The sequence below is a fragment of the Puma concolor genome, chromosome C1 (assembly GCF_028749965.1).
Source record: "Puma concolor isolate L17-30 chromosome C1, mPumCon1.1.hap2, whole genome shotgun sequence".
In the NCBI taxonomy this organism is placed as follows: domain Eukaryota; kingdom Metazoa; phylum Chordata; class Mammalia; order Carnivora; family Felidae; genus Puma; species Puma concolor.
This window is the reverse complement of record NC_141674.1, coordinates 74,735,208-74,761,373: the sequence shown is the minus strand read 5'-3', so window position 1 is coordinate 74,761,373 and position 26,166 is coordinate 74,735,208. Positions and strand designations below refer to the sequence as shown.

Here is a 26,166-nt window from a genome sequence, read left to right as displayed (position 1 = left end):
TCTGAAGTGAACATAACTGCAAGATTATATTGTCTTCATAATGTAACAAAATATGAGGCTTAGAACTGGATCACTTGGCTCTTTCTCTTCTTATCTCCTCCCAGTTCAAAATGTTTGCATCCCTTAATAGCCAGCATTCTCTTAGATCTGCAGTTGGGCTCAACACATTCAAGCTTCAGCACAATCTTCTTTATAGTTTTAGCCTTTCTCCGGAAATTCGGCTTAGTTTGCCTAGCATAGCCACTCTGCTTCCTGTCATAACACCGCTTTCCCTGGGCATAAAGAGAATCTTTGCCTTTCTTTTACTGGGTAACTTTGTGGAGTTGGAGCTTGCCATACTTCTTGCAGAAAGTTTGGCGGGTTTTAGGAACATTCGCCGTGGTTGTGAAAGCACTATCGATGCGGAAAGACTGCTTGTATTTTCTTAAAAAATTGAGGCATGTTGGTAAGCTAATAACAAAAGAGAGCACTAGGGAACCACAAATGGAAGAGAATCATTAGTTCTAGCTAGTGATTCCTCTACCCTTACTTCTGGTGCCAAAATGTGATTATATAAAAAATGATAACATAGTGGATTGTGAAATATCTTTAAAAAGTTTTTCCTCTTAGACCATAAATAGTAATAATAAACATTTAATAATCACTTACTATAGGTGACCAAAAACTTGGAAACACAGACAGATGGGTATAATAAGTAGCTATTGATACTACAATATATGATTTGTTCAGTGGGCTTTCTGATATACTCAGCATATTGTCTCTCATCGTGCTGGGTATCACCCTCAGATAAGCTCTGAAGAACTTACAACTTGTATGGTTAAAGGGCAGGTACTTTGGAAATCTTTTGAACGGTTCTGCAAGGCACCTCCTATCCCTTGGGTGTTTGGCAAGTTGGCCAGTTTGTACTGGCTACGACCTTGGCTATGACTGCTTCCTTCACCTTCTTGGAAATGGATCAGAGTCGACAAAAGAGTTTGTACAACAGACTGACTATATCTTTGAATGTTTAAACCACCTTTATAAGTGTGCTATGAGAAATGGCAGCTCTTTCAAAGTAATATGCATTAAAAGGCTCTGCTATTTATTGTCAGGATCAGCCCTTCATCAGCTTAGCAGTATCAGCTCAACACATTCAGCTTTCATCAATCTGTAAAAAATATAAAATTATGGTATTTATATTTCCAGATTTTATGGATGCCCTGTATATATTGAGGAATCTTCTTTTTTCATGTAATTCTCATAACAAATCTATGAGTTGCCTTCTATTATTTCCATTTCACAGAGGGAAAAGTGGAAGAAGAGGGAGATTAAGTAACTTTTCAAAATCACAGAATTGGTAAATAGAAAATTATAGGTCTTAGGTTTAGGGAATGAGAACAAATTAGAGGGAGAAAATTTGGTGAAGAAATACTATGTTAGCTAGTAGAACACAAATATTTTGCTGTATGTTTGTGTAATCTCTCTGGCTTGCACATCAGATATCAGATTTTAAGGTACACCAAAATGGCTTCCAGAGAGCTTTTCTGATAAGCATACCTCAACATGGAAGTGCTAGGTGGCCTTTGACAAATTTTTAGCATCTCTGTGCCTTCAAAAATGGGGATGATTATTTTAGCTATCTACCTACCAGGTGAGTTGCTATTTGGGAATTCGAATACAAATTGTTTTTTGACTTCCTTGGAAGAAAGTTGTACTATAAAAACAAATTTGGGCTATTATAATGACAAGTGTGTGAGTGTACATTAATTTCCCCCTTATGTTGTTATTGCCAGCAGATGGAGGTCGAAATTGAATTGCTGCTGACTGTTGTCCCTTGTTATGGCCTGTGGAGATATGACAATTGAGGAAGAACTTAGAGGAATGCCAAGTAGCAGAGCATGAAGCAGTGGGTGTGACCCACTGCCTTGGACATTTTATGGCTGATAGCACTTGGCGAGAAAAAAATCTGCAGACTCTACAGTAGTCTTGCAAATAGATCTCAACATTAACCATGCCCTCACCCTCACCCCTATTTGATTCGCCCTATAATCTACGCATTTGCCAAAATCCACTCTACTAATTGTCTGCTAACTCACTGGTCCCCTCACAAAATACCTAAAAACTGAATAAATCACACTTGAAGGAATTTCTTCGTTGCATTGCAAATGTGGGCACAGAAAGTCGAGGCAATGCATATGAAACTTCCTGTTCTACTTTGATTCCTTTTGGGCTCATCCTGGTTCTTCATTTTTTAAATCTTTTTGTTTGTCCAGAGATTATAACCTAGGGAGTCCTTGGATGATCTTCCAGTGGTGCCTGACCCAGGGGAATTAGAAGCACAATATCTGTGCATGCTATCATGCTCATTTTTGTTTTTTTCCTTTAGGAGAGTCTGTAGCTTTCACAAGATCCTCGAAGGGGCTTAGGACTTCAAAAAGCTTATGAATTCCTGCTTTGGATCTTTGGTTTATGGGGCAGTGAAACTTTGTATGTTTGCTTTAACGATTGAGACACAGCATTTTATGTGAATGAGAACAAGGGAGTGGTGGAGAAAAACAGCTTGGAGGGCATTATTACCTTTCCCAATCTTCATTTCTTGTCATGAATTATTAATCATGAGGTAACACTTCATCTGATGCTTTGAAAACTCTCCCCCTGGTAAGAACAGCCTAATTGAATTGGAGGAAGTGGAGCAGGAAGAACTAAACGTGGACGTTGATGGTTTCACCAAAAGCAATTATACACCCTGCAGCCTTCTCCACCTGTTTGAAAACCCAAGGCCCACTAATTCTCATGCCACAAGGGAACGGATGGGAAAGTAGAGGAAAAATTAAAATTGTGGAGTTTCAAACATATCTTCCTTGAGAGTACTTCATTTTGGCAAAGGGGTGTATGGAGGGATAAGGCAGGATAAGTGGTGTGGACAGGGGTCTGATATACGGGAGATAAGAGCATGAACCAGTTCAGTCTCTGTGGAGTGCATTCTGGCGAGGTAACAAAAACTTTAATACAGGCATACGTCTACCCGGTAATTCCAACTGCACCAATGCATATATCTCAAACTTTAAAATAAACATGCATAATGGAATATGAAGGAATCATTAGAAATCACGATTAAATACATTTTGATATGAAACTATGTTTTTGATATTTTGTGTAAAAAAGGCAATAAACCAATATGAATGTATACGGAGTATAGTATAATACGCATTGAAGAGAAATGTAATACTTTGGAATTGAGGAATATGTACCTTAAGGCACATTTTTATGTAATATAAACATGGAGGAAGTCTGGTAGGATATGCACTAAATGATAAAAATGGCTCCCGATGAGTGCTCTGATTGCAGTTAATTTATTTTTGCTTATCTTTATTTTCATTTTATTTTCTGTAGTAAGCATGTACTTTTTTTGGTCATTAAATGTACTAATACAAATTCAGACATTATCTTCTTTTGAAAATACAGACTCCAGGTTGAAAATAGACGGTTATATCAGCAAAGGATCATTCCTGGCAACTCCCAGAAGTTGGGTCCCACCTATCAGAAATTGAAGCAGGGGTGTGGGTGCCTGCATGGCTCAGTTAGTTAAGCATCCAACTCTTGGTTTGGGCTCTGGTTATGATCTCATGATACATGGGTTTGAGCCCTGCTTTGGGCTCTGTGCTGACAGTATGGAGCCTGCTTGGGATTCTCTGTCTCTCCCTCTCTCTCTGCCCCTTCCCATTTCATGCTTGCGCGCCCTCTCTCTCTCTCTCTCTCTCTCTCTCTCTCTCTCTCTCTCTCTCTAAATAAGTAAACTTAAAAAAGAAGAAAGAAAAGAGGCTGAAACAAACAGAGGTGATGGAGAATGCCCTTTCTCCTTCCAAATGACTAGGAGAGGCCGGTCTGGGCTTTTTCCCTGGATCTGAACCACTCCTTCCTATCCACAACCAGGTCAAACCAAGGGAGTTTCCACATGTTAAATAGCAAACAGAAAGGCTTTTGAAGACATTTGAAAAGGAAAGGAAAGGGAAGGGGAGGGGAGGGGAGGGGAGGGGAGGGGAGGGGAGGGGAGGGAAGGGAAGGGAAGGGAAGGGAAGGGAAGGGAAGGGAAGGGAAGGAATAATCTCAGACCCTACCAGAATTTCCTACTTCATGCTGCCTTCACGCTGACTTCCCTTTACCCCGTGATTACTCTGATCGTAGCATCTTCCAAACTATGCCAGAATTACCCAGCTTGATTTCCTTACACAAGGCACACTCTCTCTGTCTTGGTTTCCACTGTATCCCCAGTGCTGAGCACAACACTCCATCATTAAGTGCTGAGTGAGCAAGTGATTAAATGAATGCATGTGTGAAGAGTAGCAAAGAACCACCACCTTGACTACATTGGATTCCCCAAAAGCAAGTGCAATGAAATCCAGGTCTGAGAAACAGCTATTTTTCCAAAATAGCCAGAGTGGAACAGGCATCTCCAAGGGATAAGAAATGATGACTCAAAACAGCACTTGTGAGGATTTGGAAGGGCTAACAAGGAGAGAGGGGGTGCCACAAAAACCAGGCTGAAATGAACAGGCAAAGATGGGTTGTTGCAGTTATATTGTACAATTGTAAATGACATTACTGTAGGCATGGGGGAACAAAGGTTGTTGAGTTTGCAGAGAAGTGGATTCTTGAATGGGTGAAAATTAAATCTGCAGGATGATTTTACGTGGAGACAGCACACAGGACAATTTTAGCCACATAAACAAGAATGGCCGCGTGCAATGATTTCTATTCAACCCCCCTGGCTTCCTGGCCTAAGCTGATTATTATTAAGCATTTATGCGGCATTTCATATGTACAAGTGTTTTACAATCATTTATTATTTATTCCTCACAACGTGAGAAAGCCACAAATCAAGGGCAGGGATAAAGTTAATACAATTTTATTAAACAAGAGGGGTGTGCCTAGCAGCAGGCTCAGCTACAACCAGGGAGTGTGACCTCACAGGAAAGAAGCAACAAGACAATTCCTTTTTCTCTTTTTCTGTTGCAATTTACACTTTTAATCAGTATTAAGTCAGGTGACCCTGCACACCTGGGAGAACTCCTGGGAGCCTGGAAACCTGGTGTGCCAACTCAAGGGAAAGCCTGCCTCTGAATCTGTCCTTTCTATCGCCGGTTTCCTCCCTTCCTCCCCCTCCCTGCTGGATCCATTTTATTTCTTGTATTTCATGGATTTTTTTTTCTTTTTTTCCATCATGCCCCATCTCTCCTTTTGTTAGTTCCTATTTCTTTGTCTCTCATCCCAGTCTTCTTCCCCCTTCCTCTCATCTTTCTCTGACTCTCCTTTCTCTTCTCTGCTTCTGTCTCTACTTCTCTGTCCTCCTCTCTCTTCCCACAGACACACAGAGACGCACGGACACTACAGACAGAGAAAGAAGCAAAATCTAATTGTAGGAGGTGCAGAAGGTCATTTCCTCTCTAAGACAGTACTCCTTCACTGCCTTCTTCTGAGACCTGACACATGGAAAATTTTAACTCGATTTGTACAGGGAGAATAATGCCAGTGTTAATCCAAGTTGCTTGGAAGGTCATTTAAAAACCATTCCAGGTTGTTTTACTCCCACTGCTAGTGTTCTTCAGGCACTTCTCATAAATGCTAATGAATAATTCACCTTGGTAGTATAGACAAACACAGGCTGGTGGTGTTATTTGGAAATCATTCAAATTGACTAATTAGTCATTTCCTTTAGATTTTATTTAACGAAGGAAAAAGCATTTTGAGATATTTGGTAAATCATTATGTTACTAAAATCTTAATAATTATTAATTTGGGGAAGGGTTGATCACATTTAGTGAAAAAGCCTGAATGGTTGCAATTTTTAAAAAATTATATATAAATTTATTACATTCTAGGCAGAATCTTATTAGTGAACAAAAATATCTTAGCTAGAGGTCTCACTGGTCTCATTTCGAGGAATAGATAAGAATCATTTGTTGTTAATGCACATATTGAAACGAAGGATAGTAGATGAACACTCTCCCCAAAATCCCTTTAAGTACTAGTTTTCATCCATGACCACCTACTATGTGTAGGATACACTGTTCTACATGCTAGTGATAGAGCAGGGAACTGGCAGAAAAAGCACTTGCTTTTATGGAATTTAGATCCTATTGGGATATTTTATAAAGATTAAAAAAAGATAATTATTAGATGATTAGATAGATAAATAGATGATAAGAAAGAAAGAAAGAAAGAAAGAAAGAAAGAAAGAAAGAAAGAAAGAAAAAGAAAGAAAAGGAAAAGAAAGGAAGAAAAGAAAGAGAAAGAAATGGATGGATGTCATAAAATGACAAGTGCTAGGTAGAGAATAGAAAGTGATTGGGTATGTTTTGGGGTATATTGGATACTATTTTTGGAGCAGTCAGGAAAAGCCTTTAGGGATGGGGACAATAGAGCAGAGACTAAATATTGAAAAGGAATCACTGTGTTAAGATCCAAGCATTTCAAGGAGGTAGATAAGCAAGGTGTAAAGACCTGAGGTGAGAACAAGCTTGGTGCATTGAAATCTCATGTGTTTGTAGCCTAGTGAAAAAAGAAAGAGTGGTGAGAGAAAAGCTCTAAGTCTGGTCAGGGACCAAACTGCATTGTTTCTTTCTTTTGCTCATTAAACTTTTCCTAACTAATAAAGGGAAGTTTCATCCCAGTGACTAAATCATTGCAATTCTCCATTATGGTAGGAGCAGGATGAGTTTCTTCAGTGTGACAAATGTATCTCCCCTCTACTAATTTCCTTTTAAACCTATAACAATCTCTTCTTCAGGCCAGTAGATATAAGTCTTCAATGTGCCAATGAAGAGGAACCACAGAGAACACAGAAGGAACTTTCTTGGTTTTTCAATTCAGTGAAAGGCAGAGCATAATTAAAACGTGTAATAACGCACATCTTTGGATTTTATCCTCAAGATTATATTAAGATCCTCTTAGTTGGATAGAAGGAAGATTTCTGCACTCTACTTACCCCCTTTTCAACCAAGACCAAACTGAGGAGAGAGAAGATAGATGCCTGACTTGACTAGCCAACATCTTTGGAGCCACAAGCCCTCTGCCAAAGCTCTTTTCCATGCTTTACTCCTTCCCTAAGAAGTGAGGGCCTTCCCAGTTCAAATTGGGTCCCGTCTCTGCTCATCCAGTGGTCACCAGCCAGTGGTCTGAGTTATAACACATAGACTTAGTGGGAGATGTGGCTAAAAAGACATTTTGGAGTCAGATAGGGATGGATCTTAAAAATAATGTCGGATGATGTTGGCAGCCCAAATAAAGAGTTAAACTAAGGCAAGTTCAAAATTGTCAAAATTATGAGCTTATTCAGGAATAGCAGGGGAATTGCAATTCAGGCCATGAAAACTGTATCAAGCTACAGATGAGTCTGTTAAGGTCTGGGGCAGGCTATATTTATGGGAATATAAAAAGGAATGTAAAGAGGGGAGAGTTTAGTTAGGTCTGTTAAAAGAAAAAAAAAATTGTGGCCAGCTTTGAAAATTCCGCAAGCAGACAAAACCAGCCCAGTCATACAAACAAAGATCAATTTAGCTTACTTTGTGAGATCAGCCCAATCTGGATCATTTCTTGTTCATGTCTCTAAAAACCATAAGCAAAAATTTCCTGGGTTGATATGAAGCAACTCCTTGACCGTCTCCATATTATTTAAGAAAATTCCAATACTATCAGTTTTCTATAAACAGGCATTTATAGGAAATCAGTTTCCCAGTCCTTAAATTTTGTTTTCCTGAGGGGACATATGTGAGATTTTACATTTTATATCCTCTGGTCCCATTTTACATTGAAATCCTTTCATGTTTTCTCCCTTCTCTGAAGATCCTTCGCACAAAGCATTGCTGATCAATTATGGTATTCGGATGTTGTTCATTATTATTTTGTCAAAGGTATAATTCTTTACATGTGGATTTTTTTGTATGTTCTATGAAGCTGAGGAGGACCATCAGGTGTCTTTTTCCATGAAGCTGAGGAAGGCCATCCTCAAGAGTCTTGTCCCAGGAGGGGAAGGAAATGATACGGAATTTCACTGACCTCATTTGGGCAACACGAGGGTTGAAAATGAAGAATCTCATCTATGTCCCTCTAAGATGGACCATTTAGTTTCCATGATCAGTTGAGTTCCAGGAAAAGCCCTTGGCAGGACAATAATTTTATTTGTACATACACTCAGGAAGAAGGCATTTGTTTACTAATGCAAAACACTAGAAATTTAGTTAAAAAAGTTAAACTGAGGACCAGAAGCTCAATGACACCTACTGATTGAAATACACCTCTCAACCAGTTTCCCCACTTGCCTATGTTAAATAGATCAACAGTGTCCTAAGTTCTGGGAGTTTGTCCACCTTCTGCTAGCATCTTGATGTTGTCCTTCATTATTTTTAATTCTTATGTTACTTTCCCTGACTTATTGACATAAAAACAGCATTCTTCCCCAAGTAAGGTACAGTTTCCCCTTGTGGAGCAGTGAGGAGGTTTAGGGCTCTGTGGTTTTGTAGGGTTACTTCTGCAAGGCTGTCTATTTGGGTTTGTTGATATTCAGAAGCTTGGACAGAAGTATTGAAAGTGGTAGACATGACTATAGAAATATTGTGAATTGCTTTTTCAAGGTTTGCTATTCCAATCCAAGGGAAAAAAGCTCTGTCAAAAGTATGCCCCAAACCCTTTCTGTCTACTGCAGGGTTATATGTAGGCAGCCACCCAAATTATAACATTCCCAGTTCCAAAGCATCCTTTTAAGTTGATAGGACAGACTCCAAATAAGCTATAAAAGCAGCAGAATGAAACATTTTTCTAATTTTTGTGTCAAGGGTGAGGACAATGATCCCACAACATTCCTTCCTATTAAGAGGAAGCATAATATATATATATATATATATTTTTTTTTTTTTTTTCTCCTCAAAAAGAAATACCTAATGTCTTCCAAGGGTAACACATAGTTGGGTCTCTTTGCTCAGATTCTTTTCCCTGGAATGAAAGAGGAGATCTCATAATTGGAAATACAGGCTTTTATACAGAGCACATGATAATCAGTTTCACTAACATTGTGGAGATGGTTATGTGATGCCTTAAATTTCTAAGTAGAAACACTTATAGATCTAAAGTAACAAGTGAGCTGGTCTAGTATAAGTAGGATTTTGGTGGAAGCTTGGAAAATCTCTGGAGAAAAAGCAAGTTAAGTTTCTCCATCATTTACCATATTTTTGGTCAATTCCTAATGGAGTACCATTGAGTGGGAGCACATAAGCTTTTCATTTCCTGGTCTTGTTATGGCTTTCATTGTTCCATTGTAGAGATACATTAATGGATGAGTTGATATAGTCTTCTGTATTTCAATGGGATGTGAATTCATATTCATCTGGGTCATACAAAATAGTATCGTTACAAATATTAAGTGGGAGATATCCTAGAGTTTTGACATTCCCATCATCGATTTTGAAACAAAGAAAAATTTGGGGTAATATTCCAGAACTGACTGAGGGATAGCCATTTATCCAAAAATGGAAAGCCATAATATTTGGTGCCTTTTTCCAGAAGGAAGGAAGGAAATGTGTGGCTCCAAAGTTACCAAAGGAAAATCCTACATGTTTATCAGATAAATTTTGCCATCCTTCTCAAGATAGTGACCAGGCCACCAATTCAAGTTTATCATGAGTAATATTTGCTCTGGCACAAATCTGACAGTATGTTTAGCAGAATCAAAGTTTTTGTAAGGTGGGGATAAAAGGATGTGTTGAAACTAAAGTGAAGAACAATGGTAAAACTAGAAAAAGAACAGTTGAAGGCCTGAATGACCTAATTTAACTAAACACAGAGTAATTAAAAAAACCAACCAAACAGGAAAGTTATATAGGCTTGGCCCAGGTATTTTGAGTAAGCTGTCTACTTCAGATGCCATGAAATTTGGCCTAGAAATTTTCAGTTTCAGGTCACCAGTTGGTATATAGGTTCACTCAGGTTTGGGGGCTTTCTTTAGATGTGATGCATGAATCTAGGAGTTTATTCCTTTAAATTTGTCTTCCCAAGGGTTAGTTAATAGCACCTAGTAAAGGCCTTTCCAGTGATGTTGAAAAGAGTCACTGGAGATGTCTTTTCCATGAGAAGAAATCTCTGGGCTATAAGGTGTGATGTTTGATGCCTCTGTTTCCAGGGAGTGCTCTGTATAAAGATTGTTCTACCAGATGGTGACTATTTTCTATGGATTTGAACAGGCTTTTGCAAAATTGAAGTATATCCCTCTTTATTAGTTGTGGGTCAAAAAAAAAAATGGGGCTAAGTGTATCAGTCATTGTGTAATTATTTCAAAAGGTGAAAGTTTATGAATTCCGAAGGGAGTAGATCTAAGATTTAGAAGAACTGACAGTAATGTTTTTGGCCAGGGTACTTGAAGGGTTTCACCTAATTTAGCTGAGTCTTAATAATTCCATTTGTATGTTAGACAATCCCTGAAGATAATAAGCACAATAAAAGTGCCACAAAACTGGTCAGACACCACAGGTCTAAGTATCTGACCAGTAAAGTGAGTTCCCTGTTCACTATGAAGTTTAAGGTGGGGGTGGGGGTAGGGGGGAATATTTTCTAGTAGGATTTTAGCTACAGAGAAGGTAGTTCCTTATCTATACAGGAAAACTTCAGTCCAATGTGAAAACATGCATACCATTACTTAGAACATATTTATATCCATGAAATGGAGGCAATTGTGTGAAATTCATTTGCCAAACCTCAAATGGTCCACCGGGTAAACTAAAATGCCTCAGGGGCAGTATGGATAGTCTTCCCTGGGTTAAATTTAGTATGGTGAAATGACCAAGGTAAGTGCTTTTCGTGGCCTTGCAGATGTTTTCCACCAATGTTGATTCATGAACATTATTATTTTATCACTTGACCAGTGATTTCATCTATGAATGGTAGTTAATAATGGAAATTTTAGATTTCCTGACAGTACCAGTTTATTATTGGGTCAGAACCAAAGTTTCATTTCTTCATGATACCAACAGCTTTTAGCTCTCAAATTATCTTTTTCTCTTTCAGAAACCAATTGTTTGTATTTGCCTGGGTAATTTTCTTAGGTCATCACTAGGGGAAGTAGTTTTCTGGACCATGACAGAAGTGTGGTCTATGGATCCCATAGGAACAGCATTTTTTGTGGAGGCATCAGTGAGTGGTTTCCTTTGGCTTCAATAGACAGACTTAGAATGCTTAGGGACTTTAATAAGCTTTAAGAGCCGCTGATGTGAGTATAGCATCTAATAAACTTTGGACATAAGAACCATCTTAAATTCTGTTTCTGCTGCAAGTAGGAAAACCTTGTTGCTTCCATAAAATCCAAAATCATGGGTTATTTCAAAGGCATATTGACTATTAGTATGGATGTTAGTGGCTTTAGCTTTATCAAGAATACATGCTTGAATAAGAGCATGTAATTTAGCTTATTGGGCCGAAGTAGGCAAAAGTCATCATGAGGGGTTAATATGTGATTCATCAAAGTCAAACAGTCATGGAGATTTCATCCATGGAAGAAGTGAGAAAGGGAGCAGGTTTGAGTTTGTTACAATAAATAAGAGTGATCTGAGGAGCAGTTAGCAAGAGAATTTCATAAGAAGTAAGATGGCTTCCTGAAAGGTGTTAGTTATGTTGTGAGTTCAAGAGAGCAACAACACCTTGAGTTACAAAGATGGTCAAAGAGGATCTCATAACTATTTCTTCAGTGATCTTTACCAGAAAGACAGTAGCAGGGATAACCTTAAGGCATGGAATATGACCTCAGTCCATGGGATATAATTGTTGGCTGTCATAACCTAGAGATTGGTGGTAGACCCCATGTTTTGGGGTAAATACTTTAAATAAATTTCCCTCTTTTTCATATACAAAAAGGAAAAGAGTTAGCTGATAGTTTGGATGTGTAAGAGTATGTGAATTTATTAAGCTTCCCTTCAAGGTTTTAAATGTCAAGTTATCTTGGTTTTCCCAGATAATAAGATTAGGTTTAGTGGCTTTTTAATAAGACATATAAGGGTTGTGCCATTAAGGAGAAAACTGGAATTCAGTTGTGACAATAACTCAGCCCAAGAAAAGCCTGTAATTGACATTTTGTTTTAGGGTTAGGAAATCTTAAGATGCCATGAAGCTTGTTGGGATCTAGGTATAACCCTTGTTTTGAGATTAAATGCACTAAATATGCAGTTTCAGTTTGAACAAATTGCAACTTTTCTTTTGAGATCTTGTATCCCTTATGGGCTAAGAGTTTAACAGGTAAATACTATTTTCTTGTGAGGAGGCTTTGGACCGTGAACAGAGAGGAAAGTCATCTCCATATTGTAGTGAGATGGAGCCTCCAGAAATTTTTATATCATCTAGGTTTTAAAATTTGTGAGAACTTTCAGTAAAACCCTGGGCCATTGCTGTCCATGTATATTGTTGTCTTTCCCAGGTAAAAGCAAAAATGTGTATCAATATTAACAACTTCAGTCTTATCAACTGAATGCACTGCATAAATCAATCACAATGAAAAATTTACTTTTGGTAAGGATAGATGCTTGTATGGGAATTAGGAACAACAGGATAGTGAGGAATAATAATGTTTTTTATTGCTTGAAGATCTTGGACAGTCTTCATCTGCAACCATTAGGGTGTTTTTTACAGGTAAAATAAGGGTGTTACAAGGATTGGTGCAGAGGATAACAACTCTATGTTGTATAGTCTTCTATGATAGGTCTTATGCCCTGTAAAGCTTCTTTGTCTATATGGTATTGATTAATTCTGGGGAAGGGTTTTAAGGGATCTATTTGGATCTTAATGCCAGGGGGAGTGAGTGCAGAATGAATTCTGCCTATGTCCTTGGAGGTTTTTCCCATAGAGTAGGGAACATTAAATCTAATAATGAGAATGAATCTGAAGTTTGATCTTCCCTGGTTTGTAAACTACATGTGAAAGAAAAAGAGTTGGGATTTTCCTGGTGGGTAGATTCAAAGGATTTAAATTTAGGGGATTCAAACTCAAGGGTTATTCCATATTTTATTTATTTTATTACTTATTTTAGAGAAATAGAGCGCAGGAGGGAAAGAGGCAGAAGGGGAGAGAGAAAGAATCCCAAGCAGGTTCCATGCTCAGCGCAGGTCCATATGCGGGGCTTGATCCCACAAACCTGGGATCATGACCTGAGCCGAATTCAAGAGTCAGGCACTCAACTGACTGAAACCACCCAGGCACCCTGAGGGTTATTCTCTTTTGGGAGAAAGAAACGACAGCGTACTTATTTTTTAAGAAAATCTTATCCTTACTAGAAAGTGAATAGGTACTGCTTCACTGAGAAATGGGTGTTTGTTTTGCAAAGGTCTCAAACAAAAGTGTATAGGTTTAGAAATAGGAACCACTGTGGTTCATTTGACATGACTAATATTTGAATAAATGTATTGCTCTGAGGAGGGGACTGTTTAATTGTAGTGGGTTGACCACTGGTAGAGTAGCTCCTGTGTCAATTAATATTTCAAGGGATTGGCCCCCAATTTGGAGAATAGTTTCCCTCAATCTATTTAACTGTAGAATGGGAAACAGACCTTGTGTTTCCTTAGAGCCCCATCATTAGGATGAGTCTGATCCTTAGCTGTTGGAAAACTCTAATTATGGTGATAATTAGATAAAATATTTTTTATTTCTAGCAGTCAGTGTCCAAAGGCCAGGTTTTTTACAATTATGACAGAGTCCAGTGGGGAGAGTTTGCTTAAGAGATTCCATCTGTTGAAATTGAATCTTTAAAATTTTAGTTGCCTTTCTTTTGGATTCATCGTCTATGGTGCAGACTCACTGATTAGCTAGATTGACAGATCAGGTGTGGACAATGTTCCCCATTCTATGTAGATTCTCTTGACTAACACCTCAGAGATCTATCTCTGTTTAAACCATTTATAAAGGTTGACTTAAAGCCTACCGTGCTGGATTCAACATTTATAGGGAGCCCAGAATTTTCTCTAAAAACACTGTGGAGTGTGCTATGGTAATCATGAACAGATTTGGCAGGCTTTTGGGTGCATGCCTGAATTTTGTTCCAGTCTACTGATTTAGGGAAAGCCCTTGGGATGGCAAGATGCAGCCTTCTGGCTATGGCACAAGCTTGGTCATATAAAAGAAGTGGTGGTTGAATTATTTGGAATTCTAAAGATTTTTCAAGTCTTTCCCAGTTAACAGATTTCATCCAATGCTGGGCTTGACCTTCTCCAACAAGCATATAGACTAATTGATAAATAGATAAGTTTGAATTAAAATATTGAATTCTTGAGGAAACGTGTGAGGATCCTCATTGTTACTTTGGGAAAAATCTTGTGTTATAGTCTAAGTTCAGCTTTGGTCCATGAGATGTAGGAAATTGATGATTTATCAGGATCTTCAGAAGACCTAATTTTAAAAGGGGGAGTTTTAATAGGTTCAGTTGGTAATGTTTCAGCAATAGAGAAGACGGAGAGTTCAGATAAAGGAAAGGATTAGAAGAGGACACAGGTGGATCTAGAAGAGGTGGAGCAATGGAGTTAGGGGAGATCTTGGCTGGAGTTGAGTTTTCTGCAAATGAAGCGTTTATGGGAAATCAGTCTCAATCCTTAAGTTTTGTTTTCCTGAGGGCACATGTATGAGATTTTCCATTTTATATCCTCCAGTTCCATTTTAGATTGAATTCTTTTACAGTATGGTGTGCCTTTGATTTTAGAGAAGTTACCAAAATATGTGAGTCTAAGGCACTGATAGGGATTGAAGCATAGCTCTTCTCCATTATTTCCCTTTTTATTTTCTTTAACTTTTTTCTCTTTTCTCTGCTTTCTCTTTTTTCTTTTCTATTGCATTCTAAGTTTAGGCTTTATTACATTCTAAGTGTAGGCTTTAGTGACCCACGTGGCATAATGAGAATTATAATGCCTGGGTCAAACTTTTGGATTTTTACAAATCCCCAATTTGCAAAGATCACCTTATCCTTGTCCCACTGGTAATGGGACACTTAGCTTTTCCATCTTCCAACACCCCTGAAGAATCTTGGGCTTATCTTTTCTGTAGAAATTGCTGCTGCTTCTAAACTCCCAATCACTTCTCTGCATGTATACACTGTTTAGTTTTCATACTATATCACACTGCTGGACACTGATGTAATCTCTTTACTTTCCAAAATACCACCTACTGAAGGCTATGTATATAGTAGATTTTATTGAGGATTTGGAATCAATGGATGAGAGATGGGATAATGGAGTGATTAAAAGGTGGATAGGTCACAATGTGTACAGCAAGCTATGAAAGAAAATTAGATGACTTCTTCTTAAAAGCCTTCCTTTTGTTTGAAGGAGGTCACACTTTAGTTTTACTTAGGCTTACAGCTTATTGGGTGAGATCCACCCACATCATCTGCTTTACTTGAAGTCTACTTATTTAAATGTTAATCTTGTCCAAAACACCTTTATAAGAACATTCAGAATAACATCTGACCAAATATCTGGGGCACTGTGGCCCATCAAATGGACACATAAAATTAATTATCTCCCTATACAAAACCTAAAGACGTGGGAATGTTATATCTATTAAAGAAAGTTCTCTCCTCCGTGAGTTTCTGCAGCCAGTTCTTAAACTTATTTTCCTTCTCCTCAGTACAGAAAATTCTTTGTTTGTCACCACTTCTTGGTTGTCTCTCTCATTTGACAAATCAGGAGCATGGATGGTAAAGGGGCATGTGTATGTATATGTGTATGTGTGTGCACATGCATGAATGCACATGTGTGTATTTCTGTGCATATAGTAAAAATGTAATTCTATTTGGAAGGGTCACTTTGACATAAACTAGGAAAGCACTGATATGTCATTCTGTACAAGCAGCTTTCTAAAATTTTGAGTATACTTAACCCAATGACCACTTATTTTTTTTAATGTTTAATTTTGAGAGTGAGAGAGACAGAGCACAAGCAGGGGAAGGGCAGAGAAAGAGAGGTAGACACAGAATGTGAAGTGAGCTTCAGGCTCTGAGCTGTCAGCACAGAGCCCAACACAAGGCTGGAACCCACAAACTGTGACATCATGACCTGAGCTAAAGCTGGACGCTTAACCGACTGAGCCACCCAGGTGCCCCACCCATCAACCACTTCTCTATTTTGATGTGAAGATCTAGTAGTCAAAGAATAAAGGAACTTTGCTCCTTTCTTTATCCTTACACCTTACTTCCCCAAAGAGAATTTATATGTGGTAGGTCCAAAGGAACTGTTGGACTCTTCTATCTTATGCTAAGAAAAGGATTTTCATGGCAAATGAATATGATTGAGCACTGGTAGATTTAAGAGTTTAACAGTGTATTCTAAAGGCTAGCATAGGTCTAGGAATTTGTTTTTAAAATAATGTGCTATGTCGGGGCTCCTGGGTGGCTCAGTCGGTTGAGTGTCCGACTTTGGCCCAGGTGATGATCCCGTTCTTCTTGGGTTCAAGCCTTGCATCAGACTCTGTGCTGACAGCTCTGAGCCTGGAGCCCACTTAGGCTTCTGTGTCTCCCTCTCTGCCCCTGCCCCACTCTGTCTCCCCAAAATAAATACACATTAAAAAATAATAAAATAATGTGCTATGCTGAAGAATTCATGAAAACAAAAAAAGTGGCTAAGTCTAAGTCTGAAGTTTCACAGAATAGCTCCCACTGTGAAGTGCTGCCATCTTAGCGAGTCACTCTCTTAGTGAGTGTGAAGGATAATGTGTGCTCCACTTGTACTTGACCTCATTGTTTTCATTATATGCAAATTCTCTGACCGAAGTTGGGTTAACAATATAAAGTGTTTGTTGGAGATTCTTCTTATTTTCAAGGCCTAAACTTTTGTTGGTATGTGCATCTGAGTGTCTGTTATACAAGTGGGCATAACTTTTAAAATATACACATACATATATACACAAAAGTCTAAATTTACAAAACATAAATTGAGAAAGCAATTTCTTTTTGTAGCACAATCATGTAAATACAATATAGCTGAAAGGAGAGCTTTTCTTGCTGAAGAGGGAGCAGGTGTTGATGGAAAAGTTGAGGCGGAAAGTAGAAACTTCCTTGGTTTACATTTGCCCATTGTGGCAACCTCCTATAAATTCAGCTTACAAATTACTTAAGTAGAAGGAGCTAGTAGATACAGTATCCAGGAAAACAGTCCTCAATGTGGTTTTTAATAGCTGAATATGGAGTTCATTTAAAATAAATTTCAGTATCTGCTCATTCTGATTTCTACTCATTCTAATAAACCATCATCCCTATGAAGCCCTTCCCAGTGTTTTCCTTGAAGGGAAGGAATCATTGCTACTCATAATGTTCCACTAGCATGTAATTCCTATATCTGTTAGTACTACCCATGCAGCATTTTATTTAATTGTGGGCTTCTTAAGCCAGAGTCCTGTATCTTTATATCCAAGAACTTAATACAGTGCCTGGATCAGAGTTATGTGTGACCAGTGAACGTATCTATCCCATAGTTTTAGAATAAATGTGTTTTGAACAAAAGCATTGGGTTGATCCATACAGCATAAAGTAGTCAACCCTGATTTTAGGTTTTCAACAGCATACTATTTCTTCCTTTCACATTCAGTTTGAGTAGCCAGATGTGTTATCAAATTAAATAAATGTTCTTCATTTACAGAATAAATTAAAATTAAGTTTTTTCTTAATGCTTAGAATTGTATGTGCTTCATTGAAATAAGTAAGATGTTTTGAGAGATTAGGATCTTAGACCTGTCAAATAATTAGTGTTAGAATCATTGAAATTTTTTTATTATTTTAATATGTTTCAAATTAGAAATTAAAGAGAAAAAGTGGATATGTAGAAGTAATGAGATTAAAACAATCCTGTAATCAAAATTGCAGCTTCTTTATTCTGGTATCTATGTAAAGTAATGGAGAAAATGTGAAGATAATTATAAGAACAAGAGGTTTAATAGATTCTAAAATCATAGGGTTGGAAATTGCTTCCCAAGATCCCTCTGCCATGAGTACTTTGAATGAAATACGGCTTTGATTTGCTTTTGGATCACAGAGGTACAAAACAATTATATTTCTGAGTGATTGGGGATCGAGGCATGGAAGATAGGATTGACCCACACTCCTCGCTCCTGGCTGCCGTCAGATAACCAGTTTTCAAATCCTCACATAATTTATTATAATTTTTTCTTTTTTTTTTTTAATTTTTTTTCAACGTTTTTATTTATTTATGGGACAGACAGAGACAGAGCATGAACGGGGGAGGGGCAGAGAGAGAGGGAGACACAGAATCGGAAACAGGCTCCAGGCTCCGAGCCATCAGCCCAGAGCCTGACGCGGGGCTCGAACTCGTGGACCGCGAGATCGTGACCTGGCTGAAGTCAGACGCTTAACCGACTGCGCCACCCAGGCGCCCCTATAATTTTTTCTAATAGTATGTAGGTGTTAGCAAGAGAAGATCCATGTATAAGGATAGGGATTCATCGCTAGGGTATTGCTAAAGGAAATGATATTCTGAGATGTATTGTTTTACTTTGCTAGATGCTTCCATCTGGGGATGAGACTGTGCTTTATAGACTACAACATGCCATGCTATTCCCATTTCCCATTATTCAAAAAGAAAAACTATGGAAAAGTTATGCTTCATTCTTGGTTAATAATTAAACAGAAAAGAACTTCTTTCAGATTCTTTTGAAGTAATCACAAGCAGTTTTTGAAATCTCAGCAAAGGGAATGCCCCATGTGCTTCTTCCCCTTCTTTTTTGATTCTATGTCATGGAAAGGATGAAAGAAGCACCTTAAGAAGAAGATGACTGAAACTTTGGACATTTTTAAGCAAATAATGAAAGCTGAGTAGTAGCAGGATTAGTTCCTTAAGAAGGTATAGTTACAATTTAAAAAGCTAGAGGAGCATTTGTGGGGAAGTGACCTGAAACACAAGAAGCATTCTAAAATTTTAGAAAAGGTAAAAACTAAAAATGTGAATTATTAAGAAATATCTGATCAAACTTTGTATGTGACATTAGGACTGGAATGAATAAAAAAAAATAGTTAATATTTCCTGAGAAAGATACCAACCTATCTTGGGGTATCATCTCCTTTAAAAATCTTCCTTTAAAGTTATGTTCCTTACTCTACTTTATTTACATACTTAAATGGAAATGTAACATTTCTTAAAAAAATAATTAGTATTTATTTTCATATCAGCTATAATGAACCATTGCAAGCTCATGTACACACACACACACACACACACACACACACACACACAGAGTCTTTGACTTATAATTTTTGGCCATGATGAGCACCACTGCTAGCATACTAGCCGAATATGATCACAAGAAAATACGTAAGAGGGTAAAAGTGTTTCTTGAATGGCAGCACTGAAAACCCAATTTCTAGTGTAGTCATTTGGGTAGAAGGAACAAGCACAGCATACTGAATGCTTCTTCCTGGCATCTGCCCTGGCTCCTTTGTGCATCCTTGCTGATTGGTCCATGCCCATGTCATTCTGATTTTTGACATTTTTTGATGTCATTTATGATAATATGTACAATTACAAAGTGATAAGTAACACTTCAGAAGTGTTCACAAATTTTACATGTATGAGAGCTAGTAGAAGACCTGCTAGCATATTCTCAAGAACATTCACTGCAGTATTGTTTGTAATGGGAAAAAAATGGGAACAATGTAAATGCCCACTGGTAGGAGAATTAATAAAGTCCTCACTTTGGTATGCTGTACAACAATAAAAATAAATGAGGCAGATCTATTGACATTCTCATGTAAAATCTGTAAGGTTTAGTAGTCTTTATTGAAAAAACAAGTTTCCAAAAATATCCACAGAATAATATTATATTTTGTGTATAAAAAACAAAAGACCACAGAAATTAGAATTCTCATTTGTATATGTAAATTCAGAGAAAAAGGACCTGGAGAAAGCACATCAAATCAATGACAGTGATTGTCTCTATTGATGGTACATGCTACAGGGATACAGGGCTGGATGTCACAAGTGATTTTAATCTCCTGTCTACTGTCTTCATTTTTACAACGGGAATGCACGCCAGTGTTGTTTGATTAACTTAAAATGTTTTATAAACGTTCTAGGGGTATTGAAAAGAGTCGAGGGGTGGGGGTGGGGGGAATATTTGCCAATTTGCTATGTGGCTTTTCTCCTTCATGTCCAGGTAATAAACTTCAGATATGGCCCAATCTATCAAAACACAACAAAGCAACTGACCTAATGCCAAACCCTCCACTCATTGCTGAAGCAGAGTGTGCTGGGCAAGGAACAATATGCTTCTTTCTCAAACATAAACCCATTTGAAAGTGTTTCACTCTGTGTATATAACAGCCCATTTGGGTGTATGTCTTCTTTTTTTCCCCACCCCAGCAGTTACCTGGGGTTCTTACTGACTAATGAATGCAAAACATGTATTTTTCAGAAGACGTGTAGGGTTTAATAAAACAAGGTATAAAGTGATATATTATAGAGCTAATTTGGGAGATTGGAACAAAGGATCTATTGAATATAAATGTCCTTATTCTAGTGAATCAGCATTCTGGATATTAGAAAGATGGATTGAATCATGGACATGGCAGAGAAGATATGTTAGTAAAAACCCTTGGCCTTTGAAGTTCTTCTGTGAAAACCCTGGCCTGCCTGCCCCTGTCAATAGGAGATAGACTTCTTGGTTATATGCTTGTGTGCTCTCATGGAACTGCTTTTTGTTGTTGTTGTTTTGTTTTCTTTTGTTTTTGTTTTGTTTTGCAGGTTACATAATAATTGTTCTTTTCTAATAGACAATAAGCTTTATGAAGTCAAGGACCATGTGTTTTCATTCACCTTTATATAGGCATAATGCCTGCTAAGCAACTGGCAAATGATTCAGTGAATGAAATCAATGAGTACAATAGCTGAATTTATACTGTGGGAGAAAGCAAAGACTTTTAAATTAAATTTTGCTTAACTCTTCTATTCTCTCAGAAAATAGGACTCCACTTCGTAAACTGCAGACCAATTTAATGTGATTATTACTGTTTTAGTGAAAATAATGAAAGTATCACTATCTGCCACTCATTAGTCTAGAAATGAAGGATATGAGGATGGTGAATAGGTTGTACCACAAAGAACTGAAATTTTACAAGAAATTTCACCTTGGACCTTCCATATATGTGACCAACTTAAAGACCTCCTTAAAGCGAAGGGGGCTGTGTGATTGTGATACTATTGTTGTGTCCCGGTTTTGATATATTATTTGGATAGCACTGGCAAAGCCATAGTAACAAGTCATACTCTGAACAAACCCTTAAGTAGAGCTTACTCTGTGCCAGAGACTCTTTTGAGGTCTTAACATGCATTAACCTAATCCTTTGTTTCCCTAATTAAAGAGGTGATATCTACTTATTATGGAACACTTGAAATTGTAAAAGACTGAATTTCTGATTATCTTTAATGAATCTTTCACTTTATCCTTATAAAGTTATTTGGTCTCTGGAGGATTATATCAATTTTTTTTTTTTTATTATCAATCTGAGAAGCCTTGTTTTCTTAACAGGATGCATAATGTATTTATTTTATATATTTTCATAACTAATAGATTTGGCCTTGCTTTTGCCATGCCTTATGAATTTTGTTTTTTTATTTGCTTTTATTTTCCCTGCTCTGCTGTTGCCTTAGTTTTCTATGTTTCACTTGTTTTTTTTTTAATTTTTTTATTAATTTTTTTAACATATATTCATTTTTTTTTTTTTTTTTTTAATTTTAACGTTTATTTATTTTTGAGACAGAGAGAGACAGAGCATGAACGGGGGAGGGTCAGAGAGAGAGAGGGAGACACAGAATCCGAAACAGGCTCCAGGCTCTGAGCCATCAGCACAGAGCCCGACGCGGGGCTCGAACTCACGAACCGCGAGATCGTGACCTGAGCCGAAGTCGGACACTTAACCGACTGAGCCACCCAGGCGCCCCAACATATATTCATTTTTAAGAGACACAAAAAGATAGAGCATGAATGGGGGAGGGTCAGAGAGAGACAGAGACAGAATCTGAAGCAGGGTCCAGGCTCTGAGCTGTCAGCACAGAGTCTGATGAGGGGCTCAAACCGACACAAGATCATGACCTGAGCCAAAGTCGGACGCTTAACTGACTGAGCCACCCAGGCGCACCTCACTTAAGTTTTCTGTGTTTCACTATACCATGATCTTCTTAAACATCTGTCTTTATTTTCTTATACTTATTTAGAAGATAAAATTCTTATTTTTAATTCTAATGGTTGCCTTTTAGTTTATGACATATGTAATACGATCTATATTTCTTTAATTTTCAGAGATAAGCACAAAGCATAACATTCATTGTCCTTTTTGCCTATTAGAGAATTTAAGAGGTTAGCCAATGTCCTGCCATATCCTAGGCTTCGTTAATTGTCTGTGGCTGTAGATTCAACACATTACTTTACAATCACTGTTTTTACCCTGTAAACTTTTTCCATTAGTTGTTTTTGGATTTGCCACTGAAACTCCTAACTGGTGCTACAAATGCAATTCATAGCCAGATCTGTAAGCACATTTTATTATTTAGTAATAATATTGTTTAGTAACAACAAGAAATATATATATATAATACTTTTATGTGCTGGATACAGTGCTATATGAAATTTTTCATTGCATATTTGCTATAATTCTCTGAGGAAGTATCTATTTTTACCTCCATTTTCATAGAGAAGGACCTCAAATTCAAATAGATTAAGCAATTTATCCAAGGTCAGTAAGTTAAGCTGGTGGTTCCCAAGCTGAGATTTGAATGTAGTACTCTTGGTCCAAGGAAGCCTCAACTCCTAAAAACCACACTACCACTAGAATGTCTCATTCATCTACCTTCTCTAATGATGTGTTCATTTTTTCCACTCAAAGTTATGAAGTACATAATATGTGATGGGCATTTTTTGACAAAATGGTGAATCCTTGCCGTCGTTGCCTAAGGCCTGATATTGAAGAGATTCAATAAAGGAAGCCATGATGCTAAAGTATAATAAATATTACAGTAGGAGAATTACAGTGTTCTAGGAAATCTGACAAAGTCTGCACTTTCTCTGGACATCAGGGCAGGTAGCACAGACTGGGAGATTTGGGGGAGGGAGATAGGAAAGGCGAGGAGGAGTAAGAAACTGAAAGAAGGTGAATATGGCTAGAGAATCAGATTCTGTCATTTTGATAGGAAAAATGAAAATGGCAGATTTAAAAACAAGAAGGAGGGTTGAGAAATAAGGCCAAAGAGGTACCCCTAGGTTATTTAATAGAGCTTGTCTCTGCTGTGGAATTTTGCTTTTAGCTCATAGAATTTCCCTTTTTAGTTTATAGAGCTTTTGCTGGTTTGAGTCTTTGTGGATCTGTCCATGGTTATTAGCATGTGACGTTTAAAGCAGGCATATAGAGCACTGGACGTTTGCTGTCCTGTTATTTTGAAATTTAAAATAAAAATTTCGCTCCTGAAAGTACATGCTTTTGTTGAAAAGGAAATTCTAAGAAGACAGCTCTGAATTTATGTTTGTTGAGCTATTGGAAATGATGAGAAGCTTAGTGGAGCTTGACCCCCCATCAAGTTATTAACATGTGCCTGTTAGTTTTTGAGGGATGGTCTCTAAAGAAACCATTGGAATATTAATGAAAGTTTTTGATGAGATAAAAATTCAACAACTGGAACAACAACCATGCATTAGCCAAAAGAAATGGCAGGATACAATTTCCATGGCTACTGAAATATTATTTTGGTTTTCACTAAGCTGAGAAGTAAAATAGTCATGGTATAAGGAGGTAAATTGAGTTTAGCCCAGATACTTTGGTTGAAAAGAAGCACAAATCTCACTTTTTTACTTTCTACCATCAAAAATGGTAAAGTATTTGAATCACACTTATGAGATTAAAACTCTAGTAAGAGTATTTGCCTTATAAATGTGATACAGGAAGAAATGATTGGTGAAGTTCAAATAGAGCACAATATACATGAATATTCTATAAATATTATTATCTAATAAGAATAGAAATGGTAGACCCTAACATCTTAGAGATTCAGCTTGAACTAATGTAATAGATAGAGATCAACTTCTCCATTTCATATATTTTCAAAATAAATACACTTCAGCATAAAAGCAAGTCCATAGACATAAGTAATTGAAAGCCTGACTGCAGAGAAGTGATATAAACAAGGAAATATACATTACCTATATAATGAAAAGCATAGATACACCTTCTCACCTGCCCAACCTCCACCAATAAAACAAAATAGCGCACACACACACACACACACAACACAACAAAACTCTCATACCTTAAGGAGAGAAATCCTGTGAATGAGAGTACTACCATGTAAAGTACTACCAGCTAAAGAGGGCATTTAAAACTTTTGGAATTAGATAAGACATTATTCTGAGAGATGAGGTAAGGGTTTGTGAAAGATTTGCAAATACTTTTCCTTAGAATTTTGGTAAGGTCCTAGTATTTATTTTTCTGTATATGAAATAAAAGTTCTTTTCCTGAGAGTAAACCAGGCACATGGTAGTCACTAAATCAGGAGCAGAGGAATGGTTAAGAGCATGGACTCTGGATTTAGATACACTGAGGTCTGAGCTCTGTCATGTGTAAGCAAGCACTTTTCCCATCTGTCTGTTTTCTCAGGTATTAAGATAGAAACAAAAATATCTAACTCTCACATTTATTGTCAGGGTTACTACAAAGTGTATGGAAAGATCTTTGTTCAGTGGCACATGTGGACCCTACAAAAATGATGAGATAATGGAGACACCAACCATGAGTATAGCATGGTTGTAGCAAAGAGGATGTAGGGAGGAAGCCCCAATAAAATGAAGTTGTATAATCATCCTTAAATGGTTGCTTGGTATTCTTCTTGAGGTGGAGATAATTAGAAGCTAGAAGGTGTCATCAGCAAGATGTGCTGACATAAGAGCATAAGAGCAGGGGTAAGTCTGGGATGAGGCCCCAACATTAAGTAACTTTCAGTCACACCCCTGTTAGGCAGTCAGACCCCAGAGCAAGTAACTGAATTATGACCAAAGTGGGAAGTTTTCTCTTCTTGTCTGCTCTTGGAGCCACCACTACTGTTTACCTGCTTCTCAATCCTCCTTCCTCCCAGAAATAATATATCCACTTGGTCTCTAGGACCCTTTTCTTTCTTGGTTCTCCTCCTGTCTCCATGACTGCGATTTCTCAATCTCTTTTGCACAATTGTGTTTTACGTTCCCAACCTCTAAGTGATGGCATGCCTCAGGGCTCCTTTCTTGGAATTCTTCCTCTCTTTATTTTGCAGGTACTCCCTAGGTGAGCTTATATAGGCAGGTGTTCCACATAATACTGTACCCTGAAAATTCTCATATTTACATCTCAGTTCTGATTTGTCCCCTGAACTCTCATTTCCTGCAGTTCATCTATTCCTCATTTCCACTTGTAATCAGCATTCTCAAACCTAATGCAAGAAAACATAGTTCCACCCTCCTGCCTTCTCCAGCTCACCAAATTACAACTCTGAATTTCAATTACTCCAGTATCAAAACTTGGATTCATGCTAGATTTGTACCTCCCCCCGCCCCATACCCTAATCCAATCCACCAAAAATTGTCTATCAGTTCTGTGTTCTAATATATCTACAACATGACCTTTTTCACCACTTATATCCACTGTGCTCCCCTCCCTCAGGTCCAGGCTATCATCTTTTCTCTCCCTTACTGCATAGCCTCCTAAATTGTTTCCCTGCTACATCCCTTGTGCCTCCACCATCTATTCTCAAAATAGCAACTGCAACTACCTTTAAAAAATAAGTTATATAATATCACTTCTCTGTTCAAGACACTCATAAGATTTTCAACATCATCTAGAGTAAAATTGACCCACATTGACCTGTTCCTCCATCTGCTATCTGACTCACTTTCTGTCTCTTTCTCTTTGATTACTGTTTGCAGGCCACAATGCCTTCTTTCTTGTTCTTCAAGCACTCCAAGCATCTGCCTCCCTTGGGCCCTTTGAACTTAACTCGTAGATCTGCCTAAAATGGCTTTCCCCCAAATAGCCAGAGGACTTGCCTGTTTACTTCATTCAGGTCACTTCACTTCTACTCAAATTTCATATCATCCTGGAGGAGGATTCCCCTGTACAGCCCACTCTAAGTAGCACCCCCTCCGTGCCTCTAT

The 26,166-nt window shown here is 37.8% G+C and overlaps 1 pseudogene; it reads right to left on the bottom strand.

Moving 5' to 3' along the window:
- Nucleotides 1–25,177, bottom strand: LOC112864218 (large ribosomal subunit protein eL42-like; annotated as a pseudogene).
- Between the last annotated feature and the right edge of the window lie 989 nt (nucleotides 25,178–26,166).